The sequence below is a fragment of the Myodes glareolus genome, chromosome 5, assembly GCF_982192425.1.
Source record: "Myodes glareolus chromosome 5, mMyoGla1.1, whole genome shotgun sequence".
NCBI lineage: Eukaryota > Metazoa > Chordata > Mammalia > Rodentia > Cricetidae > Myodes > Myodes glareolus.
In genome coordinates, this window is record NC_142030.1 from 117,973,082 (window position 1) to 117,998,793 (window position 25,712).

The 25,712-nt window shown below is 34.8% G+C and overlaps 1 non-coding gene across 1 annotated transcript; it reads left to right on the forward strand.

Annotated features, from left to right (window-relative positions):
- Positions 1 to 664: 664 nt before the first annotated feature.
- Positions 665 to 828, forward strand: LOC125406802 (U1 spliceosomal RNA). The gene has a single exon (XR_007234021.2). It is a non-coding gene; the product is annotated as a U1 spliceosomal RNA (small nuclear RNA).
- The last annotated feature ends 24,884 nt before the right edge of the window (positions 829 to 25,712 follow it).

Consider the following 25,712-nt stretch of genomic DNA (forward strand, 5'->3'; position numbering starts at 1 on the left):
TGTTTGCTAAAACTGGTGACTAAGTTGCAGGTGTGTCCATAGCTCCGCATCCCAAGTTGTAGGTGTGTCCATAACTCCGCATTCCATGGAAAGAGAAAATTAATGAGCTTCCACCTTGGTTTACAAAGGGGGGGAATAAAAGCTGTTTTGTAGAATAAACACAGGTAGATCTTCAGTATGGAGAGCAGTCTGAGATGCCATTCCATGATGACTGTGTGAACTGTGTCTGGTTATTTCTTGTGCCTCCGTACCAGTCCAGATAGGAAAGGATAGTTTCTATGTAGGGGCACATGTTTGTAAGCTTTCTGGAATTTGCATTGTTGAATTCAACTTTAAGAAATTGTGTATGATAAGATTTAGGGGTTTATTCCATTTTTTTTATGTTGAGATTTGCTTTGTGACTAAGTGTGTGTCAATTTTAGAGAAGGTTACTTGAGGTGATGAGAAGAGGGTATATTATTTTGTGTTTTGGGAAATAGTCTATAGATGCATATAAGGACCATTTAAGTCATAACATTTTATTTCCGTTATTTCTCTGTTAATTTTCTGTCTGGCAAAATTGTTCATTGGTACAAGCAAGATGTTGAAGTCTCCCACTACTATTGAATGGTATTGGAGGTTCAATTTACATTTGAGCAATTTTTCTTTTAAAATATGTCCTTGTGTACTTACCTGGCAGGGGAGATACCATGATCACGCAGGTGGTTTTCCCAGGGCGAGGCTCACCCATTGCACTTGGGGTGTGTTGACCCCTGCGATTTCCCCAAATGTGGGAAACTCGACTGCATAATTTCTGTTAGTGGGGAACTGCGTTCACGCTCTCCCCCGGCCAAAAAAAAAAAAAAAAATGTCCTTGTATTTGGGGCATACATGTACAAAATTGAGATTTCATCCCAATTGATTTTTTCTGATTAATATAAAATTTTCATTTTCATCTTTTTTGAGTACCTTTAGTTTGAGATCTGTTTTGTTAAATAATAGTATAACAATACCAGCTTGTTTGTTAGGTCAATTTTTTTGGAAAATATTTTTTCCTCAACAATGTATTATGAGGAAATGTCTGTTTTGAAGTTGTTGTGTATTTCTTGTGTAGCCCATGTCTTTTAATAATCCAGATGAATCCATTGATATTAAGGGATACTACTGACAAGAAACTGTTAATTCCTGTTATTTTTTTGGTGGTTGTGTATATGTGTGTGTGTTTAACTTCTCTAAAACTTTCTGGTGTAGGATTTTCTATTGCCCGTGCATTCTTGGGCACATCTAATTTCTTGGGGTGGGAGTTTTTCTTTTAATGCTTTTTGTAGTACTGGATCTGTGAATAGTTATCATTTAAATCTGGTTTTGTCAGGGAAAATTTTCCCTCTAGGTGAATTAATGAGTTCCTAGGTACAGTGAGCACTCTGAGTTGGCATACATGGTCCCTTTGTGTTTGCATTGTATCTGCATAGGATCTTGCAGCTTTCAGAGTCTCCATTGAGAAGTTGAATCTTATTCTGATGTATCTGCCTTAATATGCTACTTTGCCCTTTTAATGTGCAGCTATTAATCTTTCTTTATTCTGTATAATTCATGTTTTGATTATTATATGATGAGGGTACATTTTTGAAGTCATATCTACTTTGTGTTTTATAAGCTTTTTAAATCTTCACAGGTATTTCCTTTTATAGGTTGGCAAAGTTTTCTTCTATAATTTTGTTCAATTTATTTTTTATGCTTCTGATATGGCAATGTTTTTCTTCTATCCTTAATATTCTTAGGTTTGGTCTTTTCAGGGTGTCCTAAATTTCCTGAATTATTTGTGTTATGACTCTTTCGTCTTTAATGTTTTCTTTGGTTGATTTATATATCAATATTATTTATCATATCTTTAATGCCTTAGATTTGCTCTTCCATACATTTCATCCAATTGGCTATGCTTGCCTCTGTTGTTACAGTTCATTTACCCAGATTTTCCATTTCCAGAATTCCCTCAGTTATTGTTTTCTTTATTGCCTCTGCTTCAATTTTCAAGTCTTGAACTGTTTACTTCACCTGCTTGTCTTTTCCTTGCTTTCTTCAAGAGATTTATTGATTTCTTCCATTTTTTATTTTATTTTTCTTTTCATCCATTTCTTTAAGGAAAACTTTCACTTTTTTTCTTCTAGAGTATCTATTGTCTTCATAAAGTTATTTTAATGGAATTTTCTTATGATTCTTCTGAATTAGAGTGTTCACATCTTCCTGTTATAGGACTACTAGTTACCGGTGGTGTCATACCATTCTTTAGGTACCTGAATGTATTCTTGCATTGGTGTCTACCAATGACTTCCTCCAAGAGGCAGTGTTTTTGCCTCTTGCTCAGATTGTTGCAATAGTGTCTGTGTCTCAAAGAGCCTATAAGTTTTCCGGGAATGGGTAGGTTTAGGGGCAGAGTAGGATATGTGAATTACAGGGTCCAATGGGTGGAGTGAAGCATCTTGCCTGTAGATTTGCCCAGTGACCAGCCAGTACCACTGTGGTGGGTAGGGGAGAGGTTTTGTGTCTTATCCTGGTGTTAGGGCAAAGAGACAGAGTGCTCATTGTTCCTACAGTTTGTTGATTAAGTTTATTTCATTTTCAGTCGTTTATATAAATTCTTAAAAATAAAGCATGGTTCTCACTTAGATAGAAATTAATTTAGATAATACATAATTTGAGAATTACTATGACAAGAAAACTTTTGCTCTCATTTCATGAAAGCAAATTTCAAGTACCTTACTTTTAAACTGATGTGTGAATATACTTAAAAAATATTTACAATAGATAATCTAATCTACAAATTAATAAATCAAACCTTTTAAGTACTTCCCCTATTTTGTATTTTTTATTTTAAAGTTATACTATTATTTTTATTCCAACTAGTTATTTACCCTGAGAGATGCTATTATATTTTAAAGCAAAATATGAATTTATTCAAAATTAAGAGAGGTATAGGAGAAATAATCTTAATGCAATATTTTCAAAAAATCACATAATCATTTTTTTCAGAAAAATATATCTACATTTATAATTTAAATCAAAGGAAGCATAAAAATAGGGAATGTATATTTCCTACAAATATTTAATTATTTGATTTCCTACTTGCACTTTAATATAACTTTTTTTATTTTACTGCCTATGACTTTTATAAAACTAAAGCTTTTATTTTAAATTAGTAAGGGATTAAACATATTTTGAAACTCTTTGAATTAATTTATTTTTTGCCATTCACTGAACTGTAATTGGATCATATTGGGGAAAAAAATTTTAGCTATGGTAGAAAATATAAAAGCTAGAAATAGAGTCTAAAGTTTAAATGTGAAATAATAATAATAATAGAACACTGGCAGCTCTGACATCCAGGAAGCAAAACAATTAAGACTCACTTGTTGTATTACTTTCTCTTGTGTAGCTAACTTTAGAAATCAAAGTTATTCTGTAAATTGATGATTTACAAAGCCATGAGTACACTTACACTGTGATCATCAATTTGTGTAACTTGCAATTCATTTTTAGAATAATTATCCTCCCAAATATATTTTTTATTTTCATATAAAGTTGTCTCTCTATTTCTCTCTATGTATGTAGTTTCTAATCTCCAATTATTTTATAATACTGTTTGCTTCTTTTTCACCCCAATACTTCAAGTTTTCCATCTGTTAAGTTTTACATTATCAATTTTCTAATATTTTGATTCATGTAGAAATCTTAACTACTATTGAAGAGAATAAAGAAAATTATGGAACTTTAACTGATCACTAAAGTTTTTTGAGAAGGTGCTATTTGATTTTCTTTGAAAAAGAAGTATTTGTGTATAGAATTCATTTCAGAAGTTTGTGTTATTTGTGTAAGTCAATGGTATACCCTGTGTATCTTTTTAAATGGACTTTAAATACTTCAATCTAACCTTCAAAGATGACAATTGTGTATAGTAAGTCTTTAAAATTTCCATTTTGTCATCAAGTGGAATCTTTAAATAAGTCATTAGGGACCTCATAAAGAATCCCCTAAAAAGTGTCTTCCTCCTTCTGCTGTGGGAAAATATATCTAGGAAATGACAATTGGAAGTCTGGAAACTGGCTCTGCTGAGCCTTGACCTCATATTTTAACTGCCCCAGTCCCATAGGAATAAATATCCTTTTTATGGTTATCAATGATATTTTTATGCTGGTCTATATAGATTAAAATAAAAATAATGCAGACAACTGATGATAAAGCTTGCTTAAAGCCCCAGTTGGTCTTTCTGAGTGTAAGTTACCTCACTCTGAATAGATTTTTTTTCTATTTGCATCCATTTGCCTGTATATTTTATGATGTCATTTTTGATTTTTGGTTTTTTTTGGGGGGGGGTTCTCCAGCTGAGTAACACACTATTGTGTAAATGCAGCAAATTGTCTTAAGTCATTTTTCAGTTGAGGGACATCTAGTTGTTTCCATGTTCTGGCTATTATGAATAATGCCTCTGCAAACATTGTTGTGCAAGTGTCCTTGACTGAATATCCTTTGGATAAATGCCCAATAGTGTTATCACTAAGTCTTGAAATAGATTCCTAATTTTCAAAGAAACCACTAAAGTGATTTCCAAAGTCCCTGTGCAATTTTACACTCCTACCGGCAATGGAGGAATGCCTGTACTCACTCATAATTGAATACTAAATGTAAAGCAAAGGATAACTACACTACAATTGACAGCTCCAAAGAAGTTACATTGCTGTGGGAGCATTTTTGACCAATAGTCTTCAATATACCAGTCTGCTTGAGTGTGGTCTCTTGTACTATAAATGCCACTGTAAGTGTGTGCTTTCTCTATTGCTTCTGGCTCTAACTTCCAGCTGCTAGATTCTGTTCCTGTCCCCCATTCATGCTGAGGACTGTGATCTAGAAGAGTGATCTGTGAGACTCCCCTAAATAAATACCTCTTTATTATATGGAATTCTGAACTTGTGTGGGATTATTGTGTAACTTTCACCATCATCAGGAGCTCTACAGGTCAGGCAGTTATAGAAAGATCAAATCTAACTATAAAGAATGTGCTAAACAAACAGAAAGGGATGGAAAATAGGCCAAGATAGATTACATAATGTTTTATTAAACTTGAATTTTCTTAACACTAATGATAAAGAAACAATGGCAGCATAGATACATTGGATAATGGAGAAAAAAATTGAATTAAATTAGCCAGTGTTTTTCAAGGTTGTGCTGACCTCACAATGGAAAACAGGTGATGTTCTACAATGGGGAAGGGGTTTCATTCTTGTTTACACAGGAGAAGAAAAACAGTGGGTACCATCAAAATTAATAAACATTCAGTTTGAAAAAGAAAAACTTCTTGAGATAGAAATGAAAATTCATCCACAGAGGCCACAATCATACAGGTGGTTAAAAACACCACATAAGGGTTGGGCAGGGTCCTGTTTTTACTTTTTTAGGAAAATACTCATCTTCAAAGAGTTAAGACACCTTGGACATCTAAATGCCTAAAGTTGAAAACATACCTTCCAGAAAGAATCAATGAGAAAGAATCAAAGAAGCAATGAGAAAACTTCCTTATGAGGCTGTATAATCTGCATGGTAAAACTTGATTATCTGCACACGTGTATATCTCTAATTAAAAATAAGAGCAGGCTTTAGAGTTGGACAATGGTTAATCTTCTGTAAATCCAAGTATGTTGTTAAATGAAAAATTCAGAATTTCTGTCTCATTTCAGGAGCCATTTGTTATGGAACAGAAAGGTAGATTTTAAGGAAATATTTTCTTTTATTTATGCCCATTTTGTCTATATTGCATCTTTTGTTGAATATATGTCTATATGGATGATGTTTAAGTTTTCAATAATGAACAGTTGAATTTCCTGCAGTAATCTTTGGAGCTTCCAAAGAGAAGATGGATCCCCACAACAATGACTCCACCTGGTTGATATGACATCATGATGTTGATAGTGCTACTATGAGACTAGTTTTAAGGTTCCAACTTAAATGGTACACCTTCTTAAAAACTTCTGGCTAGAACTACAAATAAGAAATTCAAATAACTAACAACTAAACAAACAAACAAACAAAAAAACCTTATCAACTACTCAGAGACCATTTGCAACTATACAAAACATCAATATTGAAACTTAACCATCATTTTACCTTTACAGGATCCCATAAAAAATTTCACTCCCATGACAGCTGGAAGCAATTTTGGAAGACAACAACTCCTCTCCCAACAAATTTGTCTTGTGGTTAGGGACACCATTTAGGGTTTGATTATTAATCGTACATGGTTGGGGGTTGGGGTAGAAATCATGTAGACTCAGACAGAGATCACAAATAAAAAAGGGAGAACTGAATGGGATAATAGGTAGATTAATATGAATTTATCCACACCAATAATAATAATAATAGTGAGTAATAGACTGAATTACTGTGAGCTATTATTTATGTTTGATTTACATTGATATAAATTTTTTATATATTGTTACAAGTTCAAATGATATTTGTGAATATGTGCCTTTTTATGCTTATAATATTTGTGCACCTATGCAAAGTTATTTTATCAGATTGTATGCATGCATGTTTCTACCTCTTTTTAAAACGTTTTGAAAATTGATACAATTTTAGAATATATTTCTCATATTGAATTATATATTTTTATCTCTGATCCAGATATTTATACATTGCTTACATTCTTAGGTTGTTGTGCTTCTTCTTTACTACACAGTTTTTTAAAGATTGTTTAATATTCTGATATGGAGTCTTAATTTTTAAGTTATATATGTATTCAGTATTATAGGTCAGTCATGTTTGTTTTACTTTTAATCAGACTAATTATGTTCTTTAGATACATAGAAATTGTATTTTGCATAGATGGGTAACCTTTAACCACTTCAAAGATCTGTAGAACGTAGAACTTGGCATTTAAATAAATCAGGACTCTGTTGATGTGAGATATGATTGCTCCTGGCAGCACCAATATATTCCCAAGAGAGTTGAACAGCAAAATTATTCCACTTGAAGTTTGTTTTCTTTTTCCCAAAACTGGTCTTTGGGCAAGAAATCACCCTTGCTTAGACCACTGGCAAAGTGTACAATGTCCGTACAAGCAGGCTACAAGAAAGAAGACTGTCAAATATTTCCAAGACATGGTAAGATGGTTTTCATAAATTTTCCTGCCCCTGAAAAAGATCTGTCAGTTACACTAAGCCTTGGACAAAGTTGACTGCTTCAACATTGCAAATGAGACTTTGGGTGATTGCTCAGGTAGCCAGTTATCTCTGTCATCTACTGCGTATTATGGAAGCAGCTTGACGGTACTTCCTGCATACTCAATTAATAATATCTCCCTTCCCTGGACTTTGAAGGGGTCGAAGATTAGGTAATTATAGTACCATCCTCTCATGATTTAACCAAACCATCTCTTATACAAGACTAAGACTCCTTTGGATAGAATGTTAAAAATTAGAATAAGTCCCTTGCTTATTATTTTTATGCTGGTTATAATTTTAACTTTATACTTGATATCTGTTTCTAGTGTATGCAGTTTTGTATTGGATTTTGAACATGCTTACTTAAACAAATGGAGGTGGTACTATGGAAGCTCCTTTGACCAATAGCTTTCAAAATACCAGCACACTTGGGTGTGGTCTCCTAAATTATAAATGCTGCTGAAAAGCATGTGCTCTTTCTCTCTCTCTTCCAGCTCTTGCTTCTGGCTGCTAGACTCTATTCCTGTTCTCTACTCATTCAGAGGACTGTGATCTAGGACAGTGATCTGAAAGTATCCCCTAAATAAGAAACCCTTTATTATACATAATTCTGAACTAGTGTGGGAATTCATTTTATCTTCCACAACTATTATATAACAAAAAGGACCCTAATAGGGATGCATGGATCTCCCTAGGAAAGGGAATTAGACAAGATCACTGGATTAAAATGGTCATGAGTGTGTCAGTAAAGGAGTGGAGATGAGGGATGAGAAAATCAGGAAACAAGATGGTAGAATTGAAAGAGGTATAAAGTTGGAGAGCATTAAAAGAGACATCTTAAGTAATGGAGCCATTATGGGTTTGGGAAGAAACCTGGTTCTAGGGAACATCCCAGGAATCCACAAAGATAACACCAGTTAAGATGCCTACCAATAATGCAGGGAGTTCCTGAACTGGCCTCCTCTTATAATCTGGCTGGTGAATACCCCAACTCTCATTATAGAGTCTTCCTCCAGTAATTGACACAAGCAGATGCAGAGATCTAGAACCAACATCAGGCTTTGCTTCTGGAATCCAGTTGAAGAGAGGAAATATACAGGCAAAGGTGGTCAAAATAATTGCTGGATAATCTATAGAAGAAGCTGAAATAAGCTCCTGGGAATTCATGAAATCTAGAAAAACAGATGTGGAACCTCCATGAGACTGAGCTAGGTTCTCTGCATACAAGAGACATTTGTGTAATGTGGGCTGTCTGAGATACCCCCTTGATGTGGAGAGTTGTTTATTATATATATATAATAAAATATATATATTTCGTTTTTATTGGTTAAGAAAAAAACTGTTTTTATAAAATTTTTTAACAAAATATAGCCACGCTGGAAGATATATATATATATATATATATATATATATAGAGAGAGAGAGAGAGAGAGAGAGAGAGAGAGAAAGAGAGAGAGAGAGAATGGGAAAGTAGAAGTATTTCCACAGAAAATGATAACCTGTGGATTCATTCCAGGTTAACTTGTTTTGATGGTTCAAGATCCCTACAAAAGGATGCCATAAACACCTCCAAAAATTTCTTTGCCCAATAAAAAGCAAAAGGAGTTTGGAAGGAACTATACCCAAATTCTCAAATATTGTTTATTTTTTTTTAAATTTAAAAGAGTATGTGCTATAGAGATAAATATTTTGCATATGTTTGGATCTTGGTTTATTGGTACAAATTTAAAGTCAATTTTGTTATGTGTAAATTTTTGCTCTTGATTAAGGTGCTGTGTTTTTGAAGCTCATTTAGAAGTTGTAATATATAATTTGTGCAGGTCTGAAGAATGGTATATATGGTTCTTGAAGTAGATCTAGTCCCAATTTTCTGATAAACAACTATATTAATTTTTAGAGTGACTGTACAAGTCAGCACTCCTGATAGCAATGGAGGGGTATTTCACTTGCTTTTCATTCTTAACAGCATAAGGTGCCACCTATGTTTGTGTACTTAACGATTTGAAAGGTAAAGGTAATATCTCAGAGTAATTTTGATTTGCATTCCCCTTTACACTATGGATGTTGACCAATTCTTTTGCTTCTTCCCTAGCAGTTGAATATCTTCTGTTGTTAAGTTTTTGTTTAGATCCAATATTTTAATTTGAGTTTTTGATATTTTGATATCCTATTACTAGAGTTATTTATTTCAGAAACTTTCCCTCTATCAGATGTGGGCATCAATAAGATATCTTTCCATTCTCTCAAATTATATAAATTATATTTTTTCTTTTGACAGTGTGTTTTTCCTTACAAAAGTTTTTTTTGTTTGTTTTGTTTTGTTTGTTTCATGGTGTCTTTTTTATTAATTGTTGATCTTACTGCCAGTGTGATTGGTAGTCTGTTTAGAAAGTTTGTCTCCTGTGCCAATGGATTCAATGTTCTTCCCTAATTTCTCTCCTATCAGTTTCAGTATATATGATTTTATGTTGAAATCTTTGATTCACCCTGATGTGAGATCTGTGCAGGGTGATAAATATGGACCTATGTGCATTCTTCTACAGAAAGACATCCAGTTTGACTAACACCATTTTTTGAAGTTGCTGTCTTTGATCCCTTGTATATTTCTGGGTTCTTTATCAAAAATAAGCTTTCCATAGGAATTTTGATTTATATTTGGAACTTCCATTTGGTTCCAATGGTCAACTTGTTGGTTTTTATGCCAATACTGTTCTGTTTTTTTTTTTTTTCCCTAAAGATCCGAAGTAGTGCTCAAAATCAGGGATGGTAAGATCTCCAAAGTTCTTTTATTGTACAGAACTGTTTTAGCTAGACTTGGATTTGTTCTGCCATATGAAGTATTTAAAGTATAAAGACTTGTATAAGAATTTTGATGGGAATTTCATTTGTTAAGTATTTTTCCTTAGCTGACAAACCTTTCCACTGATGCAATAATCCCAATTGTGGGGTCCGATGCCCCAACATAAAACTACTTTTCCCTAACAGAACTGGTGTGGAGGCATGGGAAATAATGAGACACAGTTCACACAGCAATATCAGATGCTAGTCTCAGGCTTCATTCAATCCTGAAGATCACCCACATTAATTATTCAAACACCTTTTATTCCTCCTGGTAAACCAAGGTGGAAACTCATTATTATTCTCTTTATGGGGATGAGGGAGTACAGTCACAGCTGCAACTCAGTCAACAGCTTGAAATCCACAACTCTCCACAGGTGATCTGTATAATAACAAAAGAAAGGAGCAGTACATCCTGAGGCTTTTGTTAGGTAGCCAGAGCTTGTCTGGCAGGATAGTACTGCCTTGGAAACAAAACATGGCTAGAGAACTTGGTTGTAAATATCTTGTATGAAATATGGGCCTACAATCCACCCCCTTTTATTAATTTTGATAAAACCTGTGTATCTGCATCAGGACAGATTGATCACACTTGTTTCGGCAAAGACTTCATCATTTACCCAAATATTCCCCTCTTTGGAACAGGCATTGACATATATGAGCTCCTGTCTTAGGCATCTGGGGAGAAGAAGCTTCAAACCCATCATTGACTGCTGATCTCTGTAAAAAAAGAGATTAGTGGAAAGAAATATTCTTTTGGGCCTTGTGTCTCATAGCCATACCTCTTTGTCAGGATAAATCATAACACTTTATGAATAATCATGCTTCCAAAGACTGTAGTTTCCTATTTAAAGGAAAAGAGAATCACCTGAGTTAAACATGGTTTTTTTTTTTTTTTTGCTGCTTCAAGGTACCACTTAAATCTAAAATTCTTAGCATATGCATCAACTCCCAACATTTTCAGTGACTCTCAAACTTTTCTCAGTAGTTGCCAATAACAACAAGCCAAAATCATAGTTCTTAGCATCGTTGGTCAATACCAGTTCTCCAAATATCTTTGTCAGTACCATAATTCTTAACATTGTCAGTCAATACCAACTTTTTTCAAATCTCTTTTGTTCAGTACCATTGTTCTGAGTACTATTGGTCAATACAAATTTTTCTCATCATCTTCTATGCAGTTGCAAACATCAGGTCAGTACCAATAAGAGTACAATAACATTTATTGTTATTAAATACCAATTTCAGTTTCTGAACAGCTGATAAGCCTTTAGTCTGCCCCTTCTCAAGTGAAGAGGGGTTTTATTCATTCCTTATTTTGAGTCTTTCTTTCCCTGAGAGGAAAGCTTAGGTCTTAATTCTTAGGTTCAATAGTTTAATCAAAAAGAGTTCAGAGTCCCAGAAATTAAAAATACTAAAATGTTCAGTCTGCATTTTAGTTATAATGCAAACAGTTTCAAACCACAGCAAGCTGCAGACACAATAATCTGGTCGTCTCAGCAGGGTCTCTTTGTCCAAAGCCTCTGGAGGTTGAGTGGCACCCTGCAGTGTAGAGTGGTGACAGCTGCAAGTCCCAGATCAGGCCTTCCTCTCTATGGGAGCTGGGAAAGCTGGTTCACTGGTTCCTCCTCCAGCTTTTCTTATTCTGTTTCTCCTGCCAGGCCTTTATCAGCTATGTTGTCATTGGGTCTGGTATTCTTCTGCTGAATACATGGAATCAGTCACCCTAGAAGCAATCTCACTTGATTTTCGTCCTGGGAAAAAATACAAGCTTGCCCTCGACCCCAAATTAATACGGGTTCTGGCCCTTTCCATATTCCAGTGCAAGGATCTCTCCACTTTGCTTTACCAAAGGTGGTCTAGGTATTATTATGTCACAATCTGTCCACTGCTGATTGCTCATAGAAATCCATATTTAGAAAGTTTAGCATAAACATTAGCATAAACAGTGCATGATTTAAGACATTGTGTGGCATCTGAGAATACAACATCCCTGTTTTTATCTTTTGGAGTTGTATTTCAAGGAGCTATGCACAAACTCTGCAATTCCTTGCCCTTAAGGATTATAAGGAACACCAGTCTTATGTACAATATTCCACTGAGCACAAAATCTTTGCAATGTTCTGTTAACATATCCGGACCAATTGTCTGTCTTTAATTCTTTTCGGGTTCCCATGCATGAAAAGCATTTCAAGCAATGAGTTATTACATGTTTAGTGGCTTCCCCAGTTTGTACCATGGCCATCATGAATCCTGAATATGTATCAATTGTCATAAGCACATATATCAATTTTCCAAATTTAGTAACATGAGTAACATCCATTTGCCATATATGATTAGGAAGCAGTCCTTGGGGATTTACCCCCAAATGAGGTATAGGTAGATATTGTGGGCATCTCTCTCATTGCTTAACAATTTGGCGAGCAGCTTCTCTGGTCAACTTAAATTGCTTTCTTAAACTTAAACTCTTTTGATGGTGCAAAGCATGCAACTGCTTAGCAAGTTCAATCTGAGATAGAGCAATTGTTTTTGACAGTTTCTCAGCTAGAGCATTACCTTCAGCTAATGGAACAGGAAAACTTGAATGTGCTCTGATATGTCCTACAAATCATGGTAACTTTCTATGTTGTTTGGCTTCCTGAATCTGCTGAAACAATATCTTAACTGGTTTATTGCTAGTTCCTATATCCAGCACTGTTTCCAATATTGCAATGCATTATAAATATACCAGCTATCAGTATATAGATTAAAAGCCTTATTAGCAAAATTCTTAAATACTAGAGTTACAGATCGCAGCTCAACTATTAGAGCTGAAACTGGTTCTGTCTGCACCACATGTCCTTTCCCATTAACAACATAAGCAGCTTTCCCATTAGATGAGCCATCAGTGAAAATTAACAAAGCAGGCTTTAAGGGATCTTTTGCTACTGTTTTAGGAAAAATGAATGATTGCATTTGAGTAAACTGCTGTAACTGGTCAACTGGGAAAAGATTATTAATCTGACCTTGAAACTGAGCAAACACAACTGCCGAAGAATCACTATTTTGGAATAACCATTCAATTTGCTGCTTAGTGTAAGGAACATTGATAACAGCTGGATCTTTTCCAAAATGTTTAATAGATTATATCCTGCTCTTCTGTGCTAAGCATGCTACTGCTTCAAAATAATACATTAACTGGTGATACAGGAAGGTGGAGCCACAGAGGTGGTCCATTCTGCCATAAAACTGCAGTAGGAGCTAGTCTTGTAGGTGAAAAACATGCCTGCCATGTTTTGTTGTAATCAGCATAGCACACTTGCTGTTCCTGTATAATCTGCTCTGTGAGAGAATCTGTCTGGCAGCTTCTGAAAGCTGTCTGTTGGAATATGGATCACTATCCCCTTTAAGGATTTCACTTAGAGGCTAGAGCTCTCCTGTAGGAAACCTTAAATAAGGCCTGAGCTATTGTATATTTCCTAATAACCTTTGAAAGTCATTAAGAGTTCTTAAGTCATCCTTCCTAATTTCTATCTATGGGAGTATACATGACCTTCCCTGATAAGGCATCATCGTTTGTAGGGCTTTCTTGGAGGTGGAATGTGGACTGCAGCCACTCCCAGTGGAGGGTACTTGGAATGAAGTTTTCCACCCAAGATTTTTAGATCTATGCCAGGGAGCTGGCCTGAAGCCCCAAATAAACATTACAGACTCTTTGTATACCTCCAAAAGTTCTGATGCAATAATCCAAATAAAACCAGATTAAACAAAATTAGAAGACACCCAATTATAATGGATGCCAGCACTCCTAGGTGTTCCCCAAGGAAAACACAGAGAGTTGGAAAGGAAAACCATAATGAACATGGAAAATCATGAGATCATGTATTTATTCTCTGGGGGGCAGTTTCAATAGCCTAAGGAAATAGTCTATACCTTTCCTGGGGAGAGTTCATCATTTGGTGTGCTTTTATGGGGGTGGAGTCTAGACAGTGGCCACTCCCTGGGGAAGGGTCCTACAATGGAGTTTTCCACCCAGTGTTTTAAGATGGATGACAGTGGGCTGGAGTGACTTCCCCAACTAAACAGCATAGAATCTGTTACTTGATTTTGGTAAGTTGGGCATTTTTTCTATGTTAGAACCACCAATTCATGAACATGGAAATTGTTTTGGTCACTTTTTGCAGCATCTTATCATCTGCAATGAGTAATACTTTAAATTCTTTCCAACTTGTATCGACTTGACTGTTTTGTTATCTTATTGCTCTAGCTGGAATTTCAAGTACTATATTCAATAGTCATGGAGAGAGTTGATAGCCCCATCTTGTCTCTGTATTTTGTGGAATTAGTAGAAGTTTTTCTCAATTTAGTTTGATATTGGCCTAATGTATACTACAGTTATTATATTTAGGCATGTTACTTGTATTCATGATCTCTCTAAAACTATTATTATGAAGGGGTGTTTTATGAATATTCATAGCCTTTTTAACATCTATTGGGATAATCATATGGGTTTTTTCTTTCAATTTGTTTATATGGTGAATTATATTGAAAGGTTTTTGTATGTTGAACTATCTAGGAATCTCTGTGATGCAGCCTACTTGATCATGGTGGATGATCTTTTTGATATGTTCTTGGATCCCAAAAGCACCATAACTATTGACAATATCCTAGCCAATAGCAACATGCCAGCAGTGACCACCAGTTTCTAAAGAACCGACCATAAATGTTTCAGTGGTGTTTAAATTTTTCTAACCCCCAACCTATTTGCAATAGAAATTTTATGTATTGAAATCTCTGGCAGCCTATGACATTGCCTCTGCATCTTCTAACATCCTGCCCCCCATGAAATTGGGACCCCACATAATAGGCAGCAGCAAATAGCCCTTTTGCTTGTTTCTCTGGTCCTCCTTTTTCTCTTTTGTGCATTTTTCTTTCTTGCATGCTGCCCCAGCTGTTGTACCCATCTTTACTCTCTCTCGGCATCTTAAGTTCACTGCCCTTTTGGTGAGTTGACCCCTATTTTTGTTTTCCAAGAACTTGATGAGTTGGGACTTCCTTTCTTTCCCATATTTTTCTTCCTGGTTAGGAACTCTCTTCATTGTTAGTTCATTCTGTTACCTCTACATAAGGACTGACCCAGTAGGTTGAACCAATAAAGAACCCTCTGACTGGTACTTTTAGACCCAAGATACTGTTTGAGCATATGGCCATGTTCTAAAAAAATTACAGAAGCCTTTCACTATAAACAACACACCAGGGCCATGACAGCTACTTTCCCTCTTCCTTCCACCCTTGACATCACACAGACTCCCTTGCAACCTGAGAGCAACTGATGACTTTTGTCCCTGGTGACTCTCTGGAATTGTGTGAAGGCTCTCCTACTTTGTAGGAAGTCCTGATTGCTCTTGGGAGTATGGGCTGTTGGACTTTCTCTCCCAGTCTCTCTTTTCAACTAATCCCATTACGTGACCACCTATTGAAGAGACATCTGGGCAGTAGCTGTTTTTGTTGTTGTTTTGTTTTGTTTTTTAACTCATGGAAAAGCTTTGGCCATTGGACTGTAGTTATGTGTCCCCTTTCCGTATCAACATTGGGATGCTCTCCTTAGACAGTGACTGCTTCCATTAACTTGACCCTGGAGCTGAGTGCATGGACCAAGATACAGCTGTTGCTGCTCACCCCATGTGTTCTGTCTACTTTATTCTTTGCTGCCCCTCCTCATAGACTCTTCTTGGGGCCTATCATGAATGGAAGGATTTACCTGCCTTACTCTTTCCATACCCTTTTGCTTCAGTTTCATAAATGGACTTTTTTGTTGTTTCCTCTTTAAGGTTCTGCTATATAGGATGCCTTACTGTACAAGCAATGATTTTAAGGTCATTTTCTAATGCTTTGGACTTTGGATTGTTCAGGTCTTGCAGCTGTGGGATATATGGTCTCTGATATTGCCATATAGTCCTTTCTGGTTTTGATTTTATTCTTGCACTGTTGTTCAAGCATCTGGGGTTGTGATTATTATAGTACTAGATGTGGAATCTTCTTTTTAGTCTTCTATCCTCAATGACTACTGGTTCTTGTGACTAAAAATCTTCAGGTTCAGTTTTATGTCTCTGTTGTGTTTTTGCAGATTGGAACACCTCTATTGTTTAAGGTGCCCACATTGCCTCTGTGTTTCCTAATATCTGTTTATTCCCTGGTGTTATGGGTAAATGTTTGATCTCTGATATCCCTTGTACAGTATGGCATCCTATATAGCAGAAGTTTTCTGTCAGCGTTTTAGGCTTTAACATGGAACCCATTAGAAAGGTCCAGTTGAAGTTTCTTGGGCTCATATTAAGGAGTGTTAGCTATCTGTTGGTAGTGTTTTACCATGGGTCCTTAGAATTGGCTTCCCTCAGGTAAAAGGTAGTCCATCTTTTAATGTTCTGGGCTGGAATATGGACCCCAGAGAAGAGAGTGATATTGAAGATTTTTAGCTTTTATTGGACATTGTCTTGCCTTGAGTCTCTTCATCCATTCTAGCTTCTGGTAAAGGAGCTGGAGGTTTGGACAGAGAAATGGAGTCAAAGAGTAGGGGGGCAACAGAAAACATTTAACTGGTCCTTGTTACCACTTTCAAGCTTTGTATCCTATCATCATGGCCAGAAGCATAAGAGTTTCACATCCAGATCCTCAGGAAGCAGAAAGAAAGAAAGCCATTGTGTTTCACTTGAGCTTTTGCAAACCTCAAAGTTCATATCTAATGACACATTTCCTCCAACAAGATCATACCTTCTAATACTTTCAAATAGTTCTGTTCCTTGGTGACCCAGCATTGCAATCTATAAGTCTATAAGGGCCAGTGTCTTTCAAACCACCACACTTGTAATGATTGCCTTCCTGGGTCTGGATTATCTTTCTCAGGATGATTGCATCTAGCTCCACTCAAATAGTTGCAAAATCTATAATTTCATTTTCTAAATATTGATTAATAGTCTGTATTATAAATATACCACATTTTCGTTATTTATCAGATTGTGTACAAGTAAGCAATTTCAACTTCTTTGATATTGTAAATAAAACAGATATAAACATGGATATGTATGTTCTGGCATATACAAGGAGAGTCATTGGTTTGATATACAAACCTGATAAAATTGGATCATTTTGTGGATCTATTTTTACCTTTTTGTACAAATTCAATACCTATTTCCATAATGTCTAAATTCATTCATAATCCAACCAGTCTATGACAAAGGTTTACCTTAAGCAAACATGGGGCCATATTTCTAAATCATTAATATTTTAAAAAACTTAGATATAAGGTATTTACTTTACACTCTTTTGGTAAATAATCATATTTGAAGATAAATAAAAGTATATATATATACTTTAAATATATAATAATATATATACAATTCTGCTTTGTTCATTTTACTTTGGCAAATATTTGCTAAGATTAACATCAAATCAACCCAAATACTTTAAAATACTTTAATTTAAAGAGAAATCATATTAAGAATAACTAAGATATTGATACAAAGTGAAGAAATATGAAATTTCATCTTTCAAACTAGTCAACTCACAACAAAAAATTGCTTTCAATGGGCTCGCAGAATGCTTACTTAGTAACAAAATAAAAATCTGAAGGAAATGTAAGTTTTCAAGGGGCTTAGTCTTTACGTCTGAACTTTTGGCTATGAACAGACTATGGGAGAGCAGGTGTCCCTTCCTTTACTTATGCAATAATTGCAGTGAATACAAGATTATAACAGGTTTTTTCAAAACTATGGGTCACATTGACCACAATGATTAATCTTAGTCATTTACAGAACAAGTGAGTAACTATTATTTTCAAAGAGATATTTGTGGGAAGCAGAGAGTATTTATAAGGGACTAACACACGGGTTAAATGTGGAGACTTTGTATACATGGGTGAAATTTTATCAAAAAAATCTTAATTAAAAAATTCAGAATGAATTACCATGGATTTTCTCACATTTTCCTATTGAAAAATAACATATTAATTATTTTTGAATGACCCACAGATAATGATTTAGTGTTGTACTACTTACTATTATGAAGTATTAATGTTTTAATGCAAACCTAATTCTTTCATACTTAAAAAACAAACACAAACAAAGAAGGAATCAATTTCTACTATTATTTGTCTATGAAAGTAAATAAGTTAATTATCAATTAAATTTTATTCTGGTTAAGACATTTATTTTAGACTCACACTTATTGATAATTTATCCCTGTGGGAACTCAAACAATGTACCTTATTGGACAAAGAGATGGTATGCCAAAAACCCATGCATTTGATAGTTTGAGAAGAAGTTAATCAATTCCTGATGATATTTTGTTTGAAATGAAAGTTTGAATCTGAAAAAAAAAGCCACAGGAGAAGCCAGTTTTATGACATACAGGAATTTGCCTAATTCATTACCCCCCATAAGTTTTTATGACTGAGGAGCTAAATATAAATCTGGGGAGTTGACATAAAATAGAATTTTATACATTTTTTAAGTAATTCACAAAAAAATTCTCATTGAAAGAAGCAAATTTTTTCCCAAGATTTTTATGATATGTAACTGACAAATTGGTGATTGTATTAGCATTCTCTAGAATTTTGAAAATGATTCTCTCTCCATACATATTATAGATATTTTCTATGCCTACATATATATTATTTAATATGAGAGGCAATCACTCTATTCATATGCTTAATAATTTATTTATTTCTGCACACATAAATATGTATATGCATATGTACATATATACATTCATTTATATATACATACATTCTTCAATAAAACTTGCTCAGTCCACATGATCTTGCCTGTATAAAGTTTTTTTTTTCAGATATGACTTTCCCACTGGACAATCAGTTTGTGTGCTTTTGTCTGGACAAGGTGATCTATCCCATCCCCAGTTTCCCTCACTAGTTTGTTTGGTGGAGAAGTCTTGTTAGGTAATTATCTTTAAGAGGTGGATCCTAGTTAAGGTGTGACTTTCTGGAGCATGAGAGAAAACTGAGGCATGTATCACGCGTGCTCTCTTTGTGCCTTGTTCCCCCTTGGCATAGCTGTGCTTGGACTTTCCATTCCAGTTGCGTGACTTTTCTCCTTATAATAAATAAAAATATAGTTGTTTATTCTTTATCTAACCTGGTTGTTATCTGAATCGAGGTAATTTCTACAGTTAACTCTGGATTCGTGGGGCTAAGGTCCAGCGGACCTTATATCAGCTGCAGCCCAATTGCAGTCAGGCTCCATGCCATTCATTTGGATATACAATTTTTGGCCGTGAGTAGCCCCTACTGGCTGATTTCTGAGTCCAAGGCAAAAGAGGAAAATGGGCATGAATGTCCAGAAACATAGGATCTGCTGGCCATAGAGCCATTGGAATTCAGTGAGGGGGGCAAGGAGCCCACACCAATTTTCATTACTGCAACCATGGGAAACATGCCCTCTGTCACCAGGCCTTGCAGGAGGCACCCGCCTCCCTCTGCCAACTGTCTCGTGTGGCTACTAAACAGTCAGGGACCTCTGCAGAACACAATCTGTGATTTACACTAAATAACTGTTTTTAATCTAAGCATATCTTTTAGCATTTAACTCTAAAATCACATTCAGACCAGCCACACAGCTCCAAGTGTGCCAGGACACCTACTGGCATGTAATGGTTATTGCACCTACTCCAGCTCAAAATCAACCACAAATAAGATTCATAATTTGAAATATAAACTATAAATTTATAATTTAAAAGGGAAAATGATGGAGAACTTAAAAGTCCAGGAATTCACTAGCTTTTTTACTTATACTTATATGTCATACTTATATGATTCTGGGCTAATGTTTCATATTTGGGCTTTGTTCTTCATATTTGCTCCTTAAGAACATGGTTTGATAATAGGGCCAGAAATGAGGCACTTTTTGAAATGATATAGTCTTTACAGGCTGATAATAATCTACTGAAAGGAAAATTCAAAATTCTGGAGAAGAATACAGCCAAATTGACAAACAAAACCCAGTTAAAAGGTACTTTTAGAAATGAAACAGTATTTACAGTCTGACAGTAATCTATTAAAAGGAAAATTCAACACTCTGGAGAAGGATACAGCCAATTTGACAAACAAAACCCAATTACAGAGAGTGCTGACACATTGTCTGAGAAAATTTATACTGCTGAATGTATAAATCAGACTCTGTCAAAGGGTTACTAGTAGAATGTCTCCCCAGGAATGTAAAAGGCATACTGTAAAAATTATAATCAAGGATAACACATTATTTCTACTGGACAGACTTTACAAATTGGAATCCTCAATGAGGGAATTAGAACACTGGACAAGAAATCCAGACCTTGCAAAAGATATTGGTAAAAATATTTGCGAAGACTGAGGAATTTATCAAATTTAGTAACCAGGAACAAAAGGTATAAAAGACAAAATTCAGCCTCATCAGTAAGTACCCACCTCCAGGATAGCTTACCCAGAGTTGGAGATGCTTTTCTGGTGTTATTATCAGAAAGATCATGTGGTACTACAAACCCTTAGGTAGTGCAAGAATATACATAGAGGTTCATAGATATGACTGATCTAAAGGAAACTAAACAAGCATTTTTATCTTATGGAATACATTCATCCTTCGTTAGGGAAATGGTCAAAATGTGGACCTCAAGTTACAAAGCAATACCACAAGACTTGATTTAATTACTCTAAGCAGTCCTAGAAAATGGGCCACAGTTGCTTTGTAGGTTCTACTAGAGAGAAGAGGCAAAAATTTTAGAGCAACAGGGAAAAGCAGAAGGACTTGAGATTTCCCAAAATCAAATTTTGGGTGAGAGACTTTAGTTTGATCCGCAGGATCAAGTTCTCTATTTTGAAATCACCTTGTCCATATATAGTATAACAGCTTTAAATGCTTGAGACAGGATTCAGGAACTAAGAAAGAGGATTGAATAATATATTAGGGTTAAACAGGGTCAGAGAGAACACTTTAGTGACTTTTTTCAGAGATTAACTAAGGCTGTACAAGTAGGGGTAACAGACCCAGAAGTTTAGATATGTAATAATTGAATCTTTGGTTTTTAAGAATGCCAACTTAGAATGCAATAAAATCCTTGGGACTTTAAAAATCAGAACAGCACCAATAGATGAATGGATCTTGCTTACAATGAATGTGGAAACACTTGACTATAGTACTGAAGCTTGGGTAAGAAAAGCAATTTCCAATGGTAAGAGGAAACATGAAAATACCAAATGCTTTAATTGTGGTCGAATAGGACATCTGAAAAGGAATCATAGACAAGAAACTCCTAGGAATGATGTCTTCTCTGATAATGGCATGAATAGAAGGACTCAGACTTCAGGTATATGCAGGAGATGTGGCAATTACCAACATTGGAGCAATGAATGTGGCCAAATAAAGACAGAGAAGGCAACCCAGTATCATTGGGAAATACTGTGAGGGGGCCTCTCACAGGCACCATTGATGAAGATGGTCCAGTCAGTCCTAGTTACTCTGGATAATGAGTCTCACCAGGAAAATTATAAAAAATCCAGTGCCTAGTGTAAAAGAACATGCTGGTCTGGATGATGGAATAGTGAGGGATGAATCAAGTACCTTTAGTACTGAAGAAATAAAAATGTTATGGAAAGACAATGAACCCTGGCAAAGGACTCGTACTAATTTTTGGGAGAAATTAATAGAAATTATGCCAAAAGCAATAAATTTAATCTTATAAAGAGAACTTCATGTATTCTTCTATGAATTATATATGATGCACTGATAAATGGAGCCTGTATGCTTTATATTATAATAAACAAAGAATAATAATTTTCTTAGATACATATGCTGGACCATTTTCAGTATCTTATACTGATGCAAATAAATCAGAGAATGTAGGTTACAAATCAGAAAAATTAAGTAAGGTAGAACAAAGCCCTTATAAGTCGGTCCAGGGGCATAATTATATGCTATTCTCATGGTGTTAAAAGATTTTTAAAGAATTTAAGTAACTCTTATTATAGTTATTGATTCACAATATGCAGAAAGAGTTATTGTGCAAATTGAAACTGCTGAATTTACACCAGATGATACAGAATTGAATTCATTATGCATTTGGTTCAAGACATAATCAGGAATAGGCTTTGTCCTATATAAATGACAGACATCGGATCCCATAGAGGTCTGCCAGGGCCTCTAGAAAAAGATAAAGCAGAAATTGATCAATTATTGTTTGGAAATATCTTGCAGGCCTCAGAATTTCATAAAAACCATCATGTAAATAGGAAACATTTAAAGAGAATTTCTGATTACATAGCAACAAGCTAAGGAGATTATAAAGAGATGTCCAACTTGTTCTCTCTATAACCAAACACCATTGCATGCAGAGAGTAACCCTAAGTGTACTCAAAATAATGAGATCTGACAGATGGATATATTCCATTTGACAAAATTTGGTAAATTAAAATATGTGCACCACAACATAGACACATATTCAGGATGTAAATGGGCCTTGAGCTAGGAAGAGGCTGACTCAGCAATCATGCATTTATTAGGAATTATACCCATCATGGATATTCCTTCAAAAAGACAGAAAATGTTCCAATGTATGTATCAAAGAAAATTAAATGTTTTTTGCCTATTATAATATAAAACATATTACAGATATGTCAAATAATCCCACAGATAAGGCAGATATAGAAAGGTCAAATCAAACTATAAAGGATATGCTGAACAAACAGAAAGGGATGGAAAATATCCCCAGAAATAGATTGCATTATGCTTCATTATTCTTGAATTTTCTTAACACTAATGAAAAAGGAACCATGGCAGCAGAGAGACATTGGATAATGGAAAAAACATCTGAATTAAATCAAACAGTGTATTTCAAGTATGTGTTAACCTCACAATGGAATCCTGAAGAAGTGCTACATTGGGGAAGGGGTTTCACTCATTTTTTTCTGCAGGAGAAGAAAAACTGTGGATACCAGCAAAATAAAGATTTGCTGAGAAAAAGAGAAACTTCTCGAGAAAGAGAAATGACAGCTCATCCACAATGGTGACAACCACATAGGTGTTAAAAAAATATTGGGTTGGGGCAGGGTTCTACTCTTGTCTATATAAGGAAATTGACATCTTCAAAAATTTAAGAGACCCTGCATATTTGGATGTTTACAGGCAGAAAAATAACTACGCAATAATGATCTTTGAGAAAAATGTAGAAAGGTCTTCAATACACATACATTTAAGTGTGTATGTATGTGTTTGTGTGTGTGTGTGTGTGAATGTATGAATATAGAGAGTTGGCTTTGATATTTGACAATGCTCTGTAATTCTCTAAATCCAAGCTTGTTTTTAAAAGGAGCATGTAAAGTTTCTGTCATCTATCAGGAACCATTTGGTATAGGACAGAAGGAAGACTTTAGGAAAAATTTTACTTTCTCTATGTCTATTTTGCCTACATCATATTTTTATTGAATGTATGTTTATATGAATAGTATTTAAGTTTTCAATGATGAACAAGAGAGTTTTCTACAGATCCTTTTCCTGCAATAATTTTTAAACTTTCCAGGAAGAAGATGGGGCCACATATCAACAACTCCACCTATTTCAGGTGAGATCATGAGGGTGATAATGCTACTATAACACCAGCTGTTTTGGTACCAGCTGCTCAAATGATGCACCATCTCATGACATTCCGACAAGAACTCCAAATAAGAACTTTGGGAAAAATCTTATCAACTGCCCAGACATGTTTGCCGCCATACTAGACAGTAATTTTGAAACTTAACCATTACTTTATTTTTGAAGGATCCCATTAAGAGAAAATTGTCCCAATGAAAGAATAATCAGTTCTAGAGGATGTTGCCCATTCTCCCAAAAAAGTTTTTAATCAGGGTTGGGAATTCCATTTAGAGGTTTTTGATTATTATTTGTAAAAAGTAGAAGTTTGGAGTCGAAACTATGTAGGCTCAATAAAGGGGAGATAGTAATAATGGGTAACAGAGTAAATAATTATAGACTATGGTTTGTATATTGACACAAGTTCAAATTATATTTGTTTTCTTCTGTTCACAATATTTGTACACCTATGCAAAGTTATTCTGTCAGATTTTATATTTGAATATATCTACCTCTGTTTATTATATTTTATATATTGATACAACTTTATATATTATTCTTACCTCTAATGAGGATACTTATACATTGTTTACATTTTGAGGATATTGTTTTTATTTTCTGAACATTTGTTTACAGATTATTTAATATTCTGACATCAAATTTTAGTTTTTAAGCTATTTAATATTATAGATCAAAAGTTGTTCAAATTTGTTATACATATAGTCAGATTGATTAGATTCTTTAGATATATATTGTATTCTGCCTAGATAGGTAATCTTCAACCACTTCAAGGATCTGTAGAATATGCCATTTAAAAAACTTAGAGTTCTATTGACATGAGACATGATTGCTCCTGACAGCACCAATTTATTCCTGAGAGAATTTTGAGCACCAAAAACACTCCACTTCGAGCTTGTTTTCTTCTTGGCAGAATTGGCCTCTGGGTAAGGATCTGCTCATGCCTTCACCACTGACTAAGGACATAATATCTGGACTTTATAAACAGGATACAGGGGAAGTAATGCCAAACTTTGCCAAGACAGGTTAAGATGGTTCTGAAAATTTTTCTGCCTCTGGAAATGGTCTGTCAGTTATGCTAGGCCTTAACCAAAGTTGGTTGCTCTGACATTGCAAATGAGACTTTGGGTGATTGCTCAGGAAACCAATTGTCTCTGTCTTATACTGCTCACTTTGGAAGCAGCTAGATTGCAATCCTGCCTACACAAGTAATATTATCTCCATTCTCAGGCCTTTGATAGGGTTGAAGACTAAATATTCATAACTACCTTCCTCTTATGATGTAGTCAAACTTATTTCTGATGCAAGCTACCTAAGAATGCTATTTCTTACATTCTTCCCATTTGTTCCTGTGAAATGTTTCTGGAGGTGTGGGAGTGCAATGTGGATGAATTATAATCAATTCAAGGAAATTCTCAACTCAACATTTTTATTGATCAGTTTCCTGCGCTGCTCTTTATCGTTGACTACAGAGAATGTCTTAAACATGATGACTTGTTTTCTTTAGTGTGTATACCCAATATAGGAGTGTTCAACCATGTAGTAGTTCTAGTTTTAGTTTTTGAGACACTTGGGCACAATTTACAATAGTGTCTGTACTAACCTATATTTCTACAAATTGTTTGAAAGCCTCATTCATCACCTTATATTACTTATTTCATTTTATTTATTTTTTGTTGTTTGAGACAAAATTATCCTCATCAGCACTGGCCTGGCTACCTCTTATTCTGTAGACTAGCCTTGGATGAGAATTATTGTGATGCTTGTTGCTTTGCATTCAAGGATTACAAGTCTGGGTATTGTACTTCAGTTGTTTTATTAACCATCATTCCTACTAGAACCTTTATATTTCCTTGTCATGCACATGATAACTTGTAAGAATAAAATATATTTTATCACTGTTGTCTAATCTTTTTTAGAAGTATGTATTGAGTTTATATCCAAATTTGTAAACTTTCTTTTTGTATGACAGCTTAGATTTTTTTCCTCACATTGTAAATTCAACTTGTTATAAATATATAGTATATAAACACATATATATATATATTAATATATACATGTACAATACTAGAGTAGA